Source organism: Rhinoraja longicauda, chromosome 4 (genome assembly GCF_053455715.1).
Source record: "Rhinoraja longicauda isolate Sanriku21f chromosome 4, sRhiLon1.1, whole genome shotgun sequence".
Lineage (NCBI taxonomy): Eukaryota > Metazoa > Chordata > Chondrichthyes > Rajiformes > Arhynchobatidae > Rhinoraja > Rhinoraja longicauda.
Window position 1 is genome coordinate 19123344 of NC_135956.1, and position 15162 is coordinate 19138505.

The window sequence follows — 15162 nt, forward strand, 5'->3', positions numbered from 1 at the left end:
CTGAAATGTCACCCATCCTTTTTCTCTGACCCACTGAGTTACTCAAGCACTTTGTGTCTATATCCTCACTAGTTCTATCCTACACACTAGAGACAATTTTTACAGAAGCCAATTAACCTACAAACCTGCACGTCTTTGGAATGTGGGAGGAAACTGGAGCACACGGAGGAAACCCAGGCGGTCACAGGAAGAACGTATAAAGTCCATACAGACAGACCCGTAATCTGGATCAAACCCAGGTCACTGGCACTGCAGGGTAGGAACTTTACCGCTGTGCCATTGTGCACAGGAAGAACGTGCAACCTCCACACAGACAGCACCTGAGGTCAGGATCAAACTCGGTTCTCCATGAGGCAGTAACACTACCAGTTGTGCTATTATGCCACCTGGTGAAGTTAACAAGTCAAGTTAATAATCCACCAAGTTAAGTTAATACTCTCTCATTTGACAAGGCAAGCCTGCATTTGCCTCCCCTTAATTGTCTGAAACATAATTTTTGCTTCTAATTTCCAGTTAAAAAAACCCCACCTCATTTAAAGTCACTTAACAGGCAGAAGTCAGAATTTGCTATCATATGTTTTGGAGACACATGAAACTGCAGATGCTGCAATTTTTGGAAAAAACACAAAGTGCTAGAAGAACTCAGAGGAGGCATGTTTCAGATCAAGACCTTCAGGCTGATCAGAGTCCAGGCCCGAAATGTCACCTGTCCATTCTCTCCCAGATGCAGCCTGACACATTGAGTTCCAATCAAATTCCTTTCCTGAAAAGTAGATTTCATCCATTTTGGTACACTAAGGCTTTGGCTTGAAGGCCATATTGAGGGCCACAGAAAATTGATTTGAAAACATTGGAAGTAAACTTGTGGCACCTGCACTTGCAGCTGTCATCTTGCACACATGATGCCCACAAAATGCAGGAGTAACTCAGTGGGACAGGCAGCATCTCTGGAGAGAAGGAATGGGTGACGTTTCGGGTCAAGACCCTTCTTCAGACAAAGAAGCAGGTTAGTGTCCCACAATCAATTGGAGGGACTACTACCTGAAACACCAACAATCCATCTGCTGCACAGATGATGCCTGGCCGCTGTGATACTCCAGCACTTTGTGTCTTTTTCTAAGTCCATAGATCATAGGAGCAGAATTAGGCCATTGTGTATTCTCCACCATTCAATCGTGGCTGGTCTATCTTTCTCTCTCTCAACCCCATTCTCCTGCCTTCCCCACATAGCCCTTGACAACCTTATTAATCAAGAAGCTGTCAATCTCCGCCTTTTCCGTGAAAGAGTCCATGGCAGGCTGGCACCCCCCCCAGTAAAAGTTAAATCGCAATCTGGGCCAGATCGTTGAGACTCCAGGGCTGTGGAGCGCCAGTTCACTGCGGACCGGCAGGGTGCGGTGTGGAGCGCCAGGTCACTTCGAGGGGATGAGGGCAACGTGCGCCGTGACGTCACTCCGGGCGGGAGGGGGCGGCGTGCGCCGCGTGCGCCGTGACGTCACTCCGGGCGGGAGGGGGCGGCGTACGCCGTGACGTCACTCCGGGCGGCTTCTGCCCCGTCCCGGGAGCCGCCATCTTGGAGCGGGGAAGCGCTTGATCGCCAGTCGGAGCGGAGCCGAGCCGCTCGGGAGATGATGCGGCTTCACGCCCGGAGCACGGTTTAATTTATGTTCTGGGCCTCCGCTCGGTGACTGCGACCTGGCTGGGCTGGGAGGGGCTGGCGGGGAGATAGAGCAATGCTGGCTGCCCCGTGCTGATCCCCGCCGCCCCCACAGCACAGGCAGCCTCCGGCGACCCCGGCACCCGAGGGGGATGCGGCGGTGAGGACAGGCCTGAGCCCGCCTCAAGATAAGGAAGGTGAGCGGGAATCGGGACCACGACCGGGGAGGCGGCGCGGCGCGGCTGAAGACGGTTCCGAGAACTCGCCCCCTCTCCATTCATCACGGCCGCGACCCGCGTTACTGCACCTCGCCCGTCCGCCCTCTCCTACCTTCACCCACATCCCGTCCCCTTACCCCCACACGATCCTCTCCCCCCCCCACTACCCGATCCCCTCCTCCCCCACTACCCGATCCCCTCCTCCCCCACTACCCCATCCCCTCTCCCCCCACTACCCGAACCCCTCTCCCCCCCACTACCCGACCACCCGATCCCCCTCCCCCCACTACCCCATCCCCTCCCCCCCCACTACCCCATCCCCTCTCCCCCCACTACCCGATCCCCTCTCCCCCCCCACTACGCGACCCCCCGATACCACCCGATCCCCCTCCCCCCACTACCCGATCCCCTCTCCCCCCCACTACCCGACCCCCCGATACCACCCGATCCCCCTCCCCCCACTACCCGATCCACCCCCCACTACCCGATCCTCCCCACTACCCGATCCCACCCCACCGCCCGATCCCCCCTCCCCCCACCACCCGACCCCCCCTCCCACCCACTACCCGACCCCCCCTCCCACCCACTACCCGACCCCCCCTCCCACCCACTACCCGACCCCCCCCTCCCACCCACTACCCGACCCCCCCCTCCCACCCACTACCCGACCCCCCCCTCCCACCCACTACCCGACCCCCCCCTCCCACCCACTACCCGACCCCCCCCTCCCACCCACTACCCGACCCCCCCCTCCCACCCACTACCCGACCCCCCCCTCCCACCCACTACCCGACCCCCCCCTCCCACCCACTACCCGACCCCCCCCTCCCACCCACTACCCGACCCCCCCCTCCCACCCACTACCCGACCCCCCCCTCCCACCCACTACCCGACCCCCCCCTCCCACCCACTACCCGATCCCCCCCTTCCCACCCACTACCCGATCCCCCCCTTCCCACCCACTACCCGATCCCCACCTCCCACCAGTCCTCCCTCCCCTCTCTAGTCCAACTCGCTCCACCAACCCCACCCAGTTTTGTTGACCATATCCACCCTGTCCTCCACCTACTCAGATCTCCACTTCCACCCAGATCCACCCCACCCAGATCCTCTCCTCCACCCCCATCCACCCTGCCCATCCTTGCGCCCCTTCCTCCCCTGGCCCAAGCTCCCGCCTCCCTGCCATTCCTTCCCTGCTCTTTGCTCCCCTCCTGCACACATAGCCATGGCCCTTCCTCCCCGCACTTAACCTGCCCTCCAGACAGCCCCTTCCCACGACACCATCAAGACCTTTTCACCCAACTCATCCTTGTTCCAGACCCATCTTTTTCCTCCTCCCCCAACCAGTCAACTCCATTTAACCTCTCACCAAAGCCCTCCCTCAGCCGTTTTTTGATTATCCTTTTTCAATTGTTGAGCCCAAGCCTTTTTTGTAACCCATTTCCACCCTTACCCCCATTTACACCCTTGTCCCCATTCCACACTTCCTTTTTTCACTTTCCTTACGTTCTCCCTATCTATCACATTAAATGTGACGTTTTGATGTGCACAATAAAAAGTTACAATGTGGGACTGACTAAAAACAATTTAGATGCTGTGTTTAAGTATTTAAACTAATTTTGGTACACCGACCTATTTGAATCTTATGTAACTTATTTGCTTAGGCATTGTCACATTTGTTGTGGCAGAAACTCATCCCTAATTGTATGGGTAATGTACATTAATTATTGTGTGCTTTTGCCTGCCCCAATTTCCACATGTAGCGTAAAAGCATTGGTAAAGTACTGCAGGTTTACAGTCTGGATAGCTTTTCTTGAAGACTTAAAATTATTGGTAACAGTGTAAGTTTGCTTGGCATCCATGTTCTGAATATTTAAAATTTGGTGCTAAGAAGTCTACACTGGCGATCTGCAAGTTTTAGCAAGTTGAGATTCACTGCAGGCTATCCGTATGTTAAGTTTATGTTGGGTCCTTAGTTTTGTTACTTAGTATATTAAGTTTTGAAGCCGAAATTATGTCACTGAATGAGGCAATGTTATTGCTGTTTGCAAAATATGAAACATTATTTATTATAAATTATATTATATATATATTCCATATATATATTGCACCAATTGCACAAATCATATTTGTATCTAAATGTTTTATAATTCCTTATTTTTCAAATGCTCTTGTAAAATTCACTGTCTTTCTGCGAATGCATTCAATAAATTGTGAAATGTGTTGAAATTGGGCTGTTTCTCTCCCCCTCGTCACACCACAGTGTTTCTGGGCTTATTACACAACGTGCACCTGTTTTACGTTCCCTCATGCCCAGCGGGTACCCTGATAGCAGAAGTTTTGATCTCTCCAACACTTGCCCAACGTCTTTTTTGCTTAAGTTTGTGTCAGACAGATGTCGCCTTCACTCCCTTGCCACAGGATTAATGTGGTTTAATGAGGCAGTTATTATGTTAGTCCCAAACATCCAAGACGGTATGGTAACGTGCAATGATTTACAGATTGAGAAACCATGCTTGCAGATTTCTTTCAGGTGTAGTGAAGTTTCACTGTGATAATTATCTTTCATCATGGAGTTTTAAGAATTCACGTACCTTTGACTGAACCTATTCTAAATTGTTCAACCTTTCAGCCGAACGTCCAAAAGTTCATCAAATTCATTGTCAGGGCTGCCCACAAGGTTTGGGGAGGTGCGTCCTGAAAGTCAAGCGTGATCGTTTTGAAATAAGTTTTTGATTTTCGACCGTAACTGCACAAGAATACCCCTTAAATTTCTTGCATATTTATCGTGGTTACTATGGTCGGTTATTCTCTGAGCTGGCTCGAGCTGTAAATAATCGACACAATGGAAAATAAAACTAAAGCTCGAGTAAAAACAAAATACAGGCACCTCACTTTTTATGCAGGCGTAACGCTCCTGAAAAACGGCGCGTAATTCAAAAACTTAAATTATGAGTTTAAACTGACTTAAATTTGTGCGCGTTATTTCAAAGGCACATAAATCAAACATGTGTAAAAGACGAGATGCCTGTACTGTGAATCATCTGAAATAAGCAAAAGTTGTTAGAAATAGTCTCAATTAGAAGCCGTCAGCTGAAATGTTAACTTTTTCACTCTCCACCGTTGCTATCAAATCTGCTAAGCATGTCCAAACTTATCTGTTTGATGTTTGTGCAATTCACTTTTGTATAGTGTTTTTCCTAGTGAATGATTTGCAAAAGGCTAGTGTTTTGAGTATGCCAGTTAGAGGAGCAAGCGGAATGTTAGCGTTTATTGCTATTGCTAGGAGATTGAGCACTGTAGGGAGGTTATGCTTCAATCACATGGGATCCAGGTTGAGCTAGCCAACTGGATTCAAAATTGACTTGGTGGAAGGAGTCAGCTTGTTGTGGCATAACATAGAGTTAACAATTGCCCATTTAAGACAGATGGTGCAAAACTTTGGTACCCTCTCCATTGAGGGTTCCTCAAGGTTGTGAAAGTGAAAGAGGTTGATTGTTTTTAAGGCAGAGGTAGGTTGTGTCATAAGAGGATGAAGGGTTACCAGGTGCAGGTGGGAACGTGGAATTCAGATTACAATTAAATCCACCCTAATGTTGAGTGGTAGCACAACCTGGAGGGGCTGAGTTGCCAACTCATGATCCTAGTTTGTGTTTGTACATGCATTTGTGATTTTGCTTTTGACTCTGGCCAAGAAGACACAAGCCTTTTCCCAACCGAAAAATAACTTGAGCTGGCAGCGTTTCTACTGAAGTTTTAAAATTCACTGAAGAAGAGTTTCAGTCACAAATTCACAATCTCATTGTCCATTTTTGGGAAGCGTAGATTATATCAAGGAATTTCAGTGATGCTATAGTCATGCTATCAAGAAGGTAGATACGCCCAAATATGGTAACCACAATGAAATTTTCCAGGAGCCTGCCACTGGCAAAGTCATTCTCAATATTATCTTCAGTCAATTCCCCCTTCAGATTGTCTCAAAACGGTGTCTATCCATTCCCTCTCGAGGTGCTGTCTGACCCGCTGATTTTTTTGCTCAAGATTCCAGCATCTGCAGTCTCTTGTGTCTGCACTGTGAATTCCAGCCAGGTGAAGAGATGGTGAGCATGACCAAATGTTGCAGGTGGCTTTTTTCGCCCTCTCTAATACCTTTGACCTCATCAGAGAGATTGTGGCATGCTCCTTTCAAATTCTGCTGTCCACGGGCAATAATAACAATTTTGCATTTGCAATGTGATGGCATGCAAGATATGTTCTAAAAAGTAAGCCCACGACAGACATGATCTCAGTGAAAGCCAGTGTTAAGCAAGACTGTATCATTGTGCCAGCCCTTTTCCCAATCTTGTTGCAATGTTGCATCTCGTCTCCCAACAAGTTTCCAATTGGGTGTTGTTAAATTTCAGTACTAATGGGAAACTGTTCATCTGATAGCATTTACACTTCAGAAAGAAGGCACCGAAATCTCATTAGACAGATGGCGGTATGCTGAAGATGATTTGTACTTGGCGAGTTCTGGGCTTTTGTTGACTCGCTCACTGAAGCGGATGAGAGGATGAGTCTTCCACTTGATGTCCGAAGAACATAGGCTCTGCCTTGCTGCATAGTACTGGCCTCCAACAATAAAGGTTCACAGTGAAACCCTGGAAAACACGGATCACTTTCCATGAATTAGGAGATGTCACTCAGGAAGCAGTCATTGACGATTAAATTTATGGTCATTTGAGGAAAGGGATATTTGAAGATCAAGAGCTTGGCATGAAGCAAATTCATGGTTTATTGTGAGGCAATAATCGCTGCCTTTGTACATGCTTCAAATCTGAGTTACCTGCAGCAAATACTTTGTGGTGTTTGGGCAGTACTATCAACACCATCTCTGCAAAATCCTCCAACTTTACTTGAAGGATAAAGCAAACCAATGTCAGTTCTCTCTCAGCGAACATTCCCAGCATTCAAGGACACTAATTACACTCATTTGGCTCTTGCAAAGGCCACATTGTTCACATCCTGGTACCAGACACCTTGAACCAATACCCTATTTCAAATTCTGTTAGGCAAAGAGATTGCCAGGTAAATATGGTGAAATAAATGTGCTCAAAGCTGCCTTGCAAAGAAATGCAACATTGTCACTGCGTCATGAGGATTCCTTGCCTAAACTCCAGAACAAGCATTTGGGATGGTATTAAAGGGCCTCAAGTTCATATGAGATCTGTATAAGTGGGAAAAGTGAACAAATCACCTTGTGAACTTTTCACCGCCTGTCCTTTCATGAATCTCTTGTCCCAACTGTGGAAAAAGTCTGCATTTTCTCCAATGGCTTTTTAGCTGCCACAGAACCCACAAAACCAGAGCTTTTTCGTAATAAAATATAGTGCATTATTTTTTAAGAAAATGGGCATGCAGGGACATATTATAAAATCTAACAAAGAACAGCCTTTTTCCAGAGCATGTTCTTCAGAACACATGCCCAACTGGCGAGAAAATGTTTGCTTGACACAGTATCTGAAATGAAGCAGTCTTTTCATTCATATCTGTCTTTGTACCCATGTTTTCTTGGCTTGGGTTCGTATAACTGTGTGGGAGATTTGAATAACCAGCTCTGGTTTCATTGACATTGTTACATTCCTGAATCATGCCACTACATAGCTACACAGTAGATGGGAGTTCAGGTGGACTCACTGTCAGGCATTCAAACCACTTAGAAATTACTGCCTTTGCTGGCTGTAAGGTATTAACAGGCCCCTCCCTAAGTTTGTAATGGATGGCATGGAGTTTTGCAAGCTGCCCAATACCTTCTGCCCAACCTGTGGCAAAATATACAGATCGCACATTGTCCTCATCAATCATCTCAGACCCCACAGAAGTGGGAATAGGTGATCTTCGATCCTATAAAATGAGATATTTCCAAATCAGGACAATGTGAATCGTACCCACTTGCATGTATGCCCTGCCCCTGCTAAGATGAAGTTGTGGTTTTACATTGACAAGTTGCTGAAATCTATTTTGTTATGGTACAAATTGAAGCCGTGGGGTGCAGTTCTTAGATGGAATGAACATTTGGGGAAAGTGAATGCCAATCAAACCAAGTATTTGTGTAGGGTGGAACTGCAGAAGCTGGTTTAAACCGAAGACAGACACAAAAAAGCTGGAGTAACTCAGCTGGTCAGGCAGCATCAGAGATGCTGCCTAAACGCTGAGTTACTCCAGCTTTTTCGGTCTGTCTCAAGTATTTATATGGCTCATACAGTTAGGTTGACCATTGGTGGCCAAAGGATAGTTTTGCTATTTACATTGAATGAAATGTTTCAATCAGATGATGTACAAATTTTAATATCTAGCTTGTATTATTTGTAATCCTAAGGAATGTTGCAATGAATATCAGAGTTTGAAGCTTTTACGTATAGCTTCGTAAAACTACTGGGTATCATAACAGATAACAAAGTAAGACTTTCAGTTTATGTGGAATTTGGTGTGCATGCCTGTGTACGTGCGTGTTCAAACATGCTGGATGGTGTTGGCATCTAATATTACATAGCAAAGTGCTGTCTGATTGTCTGAACATTGATACGAAGAAACACTTCTTCAAGACTATCAGATGTTTGTCGCACAGAGGAGACTATTGGGCCCATTGTATTATATCTAGCGAAACTGGACTGCAAATCTAATTTGTAGTTTATCGAAGTGCTCATTTGATGTGTTTTAAATGAGGTGAGGGTTTCTGCTTCCACTGTTGTTCCAAACAGGAAGCTCCAGACTTCTGCTACTTGCTGAGTGAAGGAAGTTTTCTTTGACTCCTCTCTAATTCACCTTAAATCTATGGTAGGAGTAATGCTTCCTCTGCTAAGGGAAGTCGGTGGTTTCTTTTTGTCTGTCCAAGGTTTGTGTATTAATCATATCCAATTTAATAAAAACACCCTTTTATTCTAAAGATGTTATACCACTCTAACCAGCTCTTCCACATATCTCTTATTTCCAGCCCTCGCAGTGTTCTTTTGCATATTCCCTATTACCTTTGTTTTTTGATGCATTTCTACTTGAGTAGTGATCAGAGCTGTACTCCGTAACTACATGGAGTTACAGAGGGTGCTTCCTCTTCTCATTCTTAAACAAAAGTGTAACGTGAAATACGTTCCATTTCCTATCAAAGCAACTGAATTACTTATAACATGCTGGAGTAACTCAGCAGGTCAGGCAGCATCTCGGGGGAGAAGGAATGGGTGATGTTTCGGGTCGAGACCCTTCTTCAGACTGATGTCAGGGGGGGCGGGACAAAGGAAGGATATAGGTGGAGACAGGAAGATAGAGGGAGATCTGGGAAGGGGGAGGGGAAGGGAGGGACAGAGGGACTATCTAAAGTTGGAGAAGTCGACGTTCATACCACTGGGCTGCAAACTGCCCAGGCGAAATATGAGGTGCTGTTCCTCCAATTTCCGGTGGGCCTCACTATGGCACTGGAGGAGGCCCATGACAGAAAGGTCAGACTGGGAATGGGAGGGGGCGATCGCTGAGCCTGCGCTTGGTTTCGCCGATGTAAATGAGTTGACATCTAGAGCAGCGGATGCAATAGATGAGGTTGGAGGAGGTGCAGGTGAGCCTTTGTCTCACCTGGAAAGACTGTTTGGGTCCTTGGATGGAGTTGAGGGGGGAGGTAAAGGGACAGGTGTTGCATCTCGTGCGGTTGCAGGGGAAAGTGTCCGGGGTTGGGGTGGTTTGGGTAGGAAGGGACGAGTGGACCAGGGAGTTACGGAGGGAACGGTCTCTGCAGAACGCAGAGAGGGGAGAGGATTGGAAGATATGGCCAGTGGTGGGGTCCCGTTGTAGGTGACGGAAATGTTGGTGGATGATATGTTGGATCCGCTGGCTGGTGGGGTGGAAGGTGAGAACGAGGGGGATTCTGTCCTTGTTGCAAGTGGGGGGAGGGGGAGCAAGAGTGGAGCTGCGGGATGTAGAAGAGACCCTAGTGAGAGCCTCATCTATAATGGAGGAGGGGAAGCCCTGTTTCCTGAAGAACGAGGACATCTCGGAAGCCCTAGTGTGAAACACCTCATCCCGGGCGCAGATGCGGCGTAGACGGAGGAATTGGGAGTAGGGGATAGACTTTTTGCAGGGGACCGGGTGGGAAGAAGTGTAACGTCGACTTCTCCAACTTTAGACCTGTCATGGGCCTCCTCCAGTGCCATAGTGAGGCCCACCGGAAATTGGAGGAACAGCACCTCATATTTCGCTTGGGCAGTTTGCAGCCCAGTGGTATGAACGTCGACTTCTCCAACTTTAGATAGTCCCTCTGTCCCTCCCTTCCCCTCCCCCTTCCCAGATCTTCCTCTATCTTCCTGTCTCCACCTATATCCTTCCTTTGTCCCGCCCCCCTGACATCAGTCTGAAGAAGGGTCTCGACCCGAAACGTCACCCATTCCTTTTCTCCCGAGATGCTGCCTGACCTGCTGAGTTACTCCAGCATTTTGTGAATAAATCGATTTGTACCAGCATCTGCAGTTATTTTCTTAAATTACTTATAACAACTGACTAACTTTTTAAATGTATTGTAAGCAACCATAGCCATTTCCCAGGAGTCGTCACTCAACACGAATGGATGTAGATGTTAAAATGTCACCATCACCTTTGGTATGTTGGTGGTGTGTTTGGTAATCTGTGGAAAGATGCCTGTTTGAAGATCAAGATATCAAACTGAGCAAACAGTCCAACATGCAGCAGTGATCCCTGTCCTCTTGAGACGTGAACTACTCACAACAGGCACCTCAAAGTACTGGAGATTCCACCAAAACCATCTCTGAATAATCCACCAGCAAGATAATATCAATACTAGCAACATTTCCCAAGACCATATCCCCAGTGCTGAGGCCTAAATTGTACTCATTGCTAAGACATTGTAGGAAGCTAGGGAAGAAATTGCAGTGCGACTGACCAATAGTTATATCATCGATAACCATGGATGGGGTACCGGAAGACTGGAATGTGGCTTCTGTTGTGCCTCCATTTGGGAAATACTGCAAGCAAAAGCCTAGGAGCTACAGACCAGTGAGCCTTGCATCAGTAGTGGGGGTAAGTTATTGGAGGGATTCTGAGAAAAAGGATCTACCAGTTTGGGTTGGACTATCTGCTTACTCTTTCAAGAAACCCCTTTGGATACACCTCACAAATTCTGCCCCATCTAAGCCTTTGGCACTTAGCAGGTCCTAATCAATATTGGGGAAGGTTGGGCAAGTCCCTGTTTTTATTGGGAGTCTAAGCCTTTGGTATTATGAAAGTCCCAGCCATTATTGGGCATGGTTAGTAAGTTTGCAGATGACACTATTATTGATGATGGACAGCGAAGAAGGTAATCTTAGATTACAAGAGGATTTTGATCAACCGGCCAGAGGAATGGAAGGTGGAGTTTAACTTGGATAAATGCATGGTGTTACATTATGGTAGGACACACCATGACAGGACTTGCACAGTGAATGATGAGGCCCTGAGGAGTATTGTAGAAAAGAGTGACTTTGGGGTCCATAAAGATGGACACATGGGTGAACAGACTGGAGCAGAAGGCATTTAGCTTTCTTGTGTTCATTGGTCAGGATATTGAGTACAGGAGTTGGGACATTATGTTGCAGTTGTACAGGAAGTTTGTACGGCCACGTTTGGAGTACGGACACCTCCCGTTTTTTGCATGTTTGATTTATGCATTTTTAAAATAATGCAATGTTCTTTTAATACCAAAGCTTGATTTATATCCGCTTATTTCGGAATCAAATTTACTGTTGACAGTGTAATCGTGTATACGTTTAAGTTACGGATTTTTAAATTACGCACACTTTTTGAATACGTAACCTCCACGTAAAACATGAGGTGTATGTACTGTGTATATTACTGGCCATCCTGCTGTTGGAACAAATATCCCAGATTAATGACAAGGGCACAAAACATTTACAATGATGTTACTGGCTCTGGAGGATTTGAGTTATAAAGAGAATCTGGGTTATTTTTCCCCTGAAGTTTCCCTGATAGAGCTGTATAAAATCACGAGGGGCAAAGATAAGATAAGATGAATTGCCACAGCATTAATGCATTGTGTGATATGAAAACAAAGTACAGCAGTGGTGAAGGAGCTGAAGAATTGGGTTGCGGTGTTTCAATGGAGGTCTTGATGCGAGTCCCCCTCAGACGGAGAGAGAAGATTCCATGGGGCTATTCAAAGAAGAGGAGATGTGTCTGTCCCAGTATTCTGACTAATGATTTTCTTCAATAAATGTCGTTGCAATAAAGTCATCAAATTTTGATTTGTGATACCTTATAGGAAGTTGGCCGCTACATTTCTAGTATTAAAACAATTCAATGCTTTAATCTTGTATTTATACTTTGGCACCTTGAGTCCCTATGGGTTCCCAGAAGAGCAAGCGCACTACTGCCATTTCTTCTCATTTCCACTGCAACTTATTCTTTCTCACAAATGTCCAGCAACTCACTTTTGATTCTTGGTACCATTAATCCTTACTGTGGAGTAGTTTACAGTCAGGTATATGGGATATGGAAGGGAACTGGAGCATCTGAAGGGTACCTATGCAATCATGAATAGTATTTACAAACTTTGCACAGACAGCACCTGTCCTGTTTGTGAACAAGAACTGAATGTGCTGGTGATTTACCCCATTGTTTTGCAATGCTACGGTGCCCTCCATAATGTTTGGGACAAAGACACATCATTTATTTATTTGCCCCAGTACTCCACAATTTGAGATGTGTAATAGAAAAGATCACATGTGGTTAAAGTGCACGTCGTCAGATTTTACTAAAGGCCATTTTTATACATTTTGGTTTGGTTCTACATTATATAGAAATTACAGCTGTTTTATACATAAACCCCTTATTTCAGGGCACCATAATGTTTGGGACACATGGCTTCGCGGGTGTTTGTAATTGCTCAGGTGTGTTTAATTGCCTTCTTCATGCAGGAAATGAGAGCTCTCACTCAGCACCTAGTCTTTCCTCCAGTCTTTCTATCACCTTTGTAAACTTTTATTGCTGTTTGTCAACATGAGGACCAACGATGTGCCAATGAAAGTCAAAGAAGCCATTATGAGACTGAGAAACAAGAATAAAACTTAGAGACATCAGCCAAACCTTAGGCTTACCAAAATCAACTGTTTGGAACATCATTAAGAAGAAAGAGAGCCCTGGTGAGCTTAGTAATCGCAAAGTGACTGGCAGGCCAAGCTGATGACAGAAGAATTGTCTCTATAATAAAGAAAAACCCTCAAACACCTATCCGACAGATCAAAAACACTCTTCAGGAGTCAGGTGTGGATTTGTCAGTGACCACTGCCGCAGAAAAATTCATGAACAGAAATACAGAGGCTACACTGCAAAATGTAAACCACTGGTTAGCCGCAAAAATAGGATGGCCAGGTTGGTTTGCCAAGAAGTACTTAAAAGAGCAACCACGGATCTGGAAAAATTGGATGAGATGAAAATTAACTTCTATCAGAGTGATGGCAAGAGCAAAGTATGGAGGAAAGAAGGAACTGCAAGATACAAAGCATACCACCTCATCTGTGAAACACAGTGGTGGGCGTGTTATGGCCTGGGCATGTATGGCTGCTGAAGGTACTGGCTCACTTATCTTCATTGATGAGTAGCCACGTCAAACACCAGATCTGAACCCAATTGAGCATGCCTTTTATAGGCTGAAGAGAAAACTGAAGGGGACTAACCCCCAAAACAAGCATAAGATAAAGATGGCTGCAGTACATGCCTGGCAGAGCATCACCAGAGAAGACACCCAGCAATTGGTGATGTCCGGGAATTACAGACTTCAAGCAGTCATTGCATGCAAAAGATATGCAACAAAATACTAATCATGACTACTTTCATTTACATGACATTGCTGTGTCCCAAACATTATGGTGCCCTGAAATGGGGGAACTATGTATAAACACTGCTGTAATTTCTACGTGGTGAACACAAAATGTATAAAATCTGACAATGTGCACTTTAAGCACATATGATTTTTTTTCTATTACAAATCTCAAACTGTGGAGTACAGAGGCAAATAAATAAATGATAGGTCTTTGTCCCAAACATTATGGAGGGCACTACTTTATAGTAAAGTCAGCTGCAATAAGCAGTTGCATTACTTTGATGTGACAACATTGAATATCTGAAATATGCGAATCGTATATTTTAGAAGCACTCCATAAAGTGTTTAAATTATTCAAAGATAATTCATTTAAGATTAAATTAAAACATCACTATGACTGTGGAAGTAGACATCAGAATTTCTAGCCAGAATTTTGTTATTTAAACATATCAGCCAAAATTTTGGTTAGAGATTCTGGTGTCTACTCCCAGATACAGTCATTGTGATTTACACATGCAATCATTGTGTATTTTATACACCAGCATAATCAAGGACGAGTCGCACCCTGACCACTCCCTCTTCTCCCCTTTCTCCCATCCTACAAAAGATATAGAAGTGTGAAAATGCACTCCTCCAGATTCAGGGACAGGTTCTTCCCAGCTGTTATCAGGCAACTGAACCATCCTACCAACTACTAGAGAGCAGTCCTGAACTATTGTGTATGAAGGAACTCCAGATGCTGGTTTACATCGAAGATAAGCACAAAATGCCCAAATAACTGAGCGGGACAGGCAACATCTCTGTGGAGAGGGAATACAATGCAATACAATAGAAATTTATTTATCCTAGGAGGGAAATTGATTTGCCAACAGTCATAAAAACACAAAATACATGAAACATGAAATTAAAGTGACGAGTGGAATAGCTTGGGGATGTGCAAAATTGGAGGGGGGGGGGGGCAGTCTCAGTCTACCCCACGACAGAAGGGGGCGGAGTTGTAAAGTTTGATAGCCACAGGGAAGAAAGGTCTCCTGTGGCATTTTGTCCTGCATCTTGGTGGAACCAGTCTTGCTGAAGGTATGGGTGATGTCTCGGATTGAGACCCTTCTTGAGATTGAGAGCTTTGCAACTCTCAGTCCTGAACTACTATCTACCTCTTTGGAGACCCTCGGATTATCTTTGATCAGACTTTATTTTGCCTTTATTTTGCACTGAACATTATTCACATTATTCCCTCTATCATGTATCTGTACACTGTGGATGGCTCGATTGTTATCATCTATTTTCTTTCCGCTGACTTTCAGCACTCAACAGAAGTTGTTCACTGTACCTCAGTGCACGTTATCCCAAACTAAACTCAACTCATAATTTAACCTAAAACATGTGGAAAGTCATTCTGAAACATAGAAACATAGAAAATAGGTGCAGGAGTA

General features: G+C 45.5%; 1 protein-coding gene across 2 annotated transcripts in view; it reads left to right on the forward strand.

Annotated features, from left to right (window-relative positions):
• The first annotated feature begins 1537 nt into the window (after positions 1-1537).
• LOC144592614 (tyrosine-protein kinase Yes) overlaps positions 1538-15162 on the forward strand; it is a 45892-nt gene continuing 32267 nt past the window's right edge. For both annotated transcript variants that reach the window (XM_078397288.1, XM_078397289.1), the window contains exon 1: positions 1538-1854. The gene's annotated coding sequence lies outside the window, so the exon portion shown is untranslated. The remainder of the gene's footprint in view (positions 1855-15162) is intronic.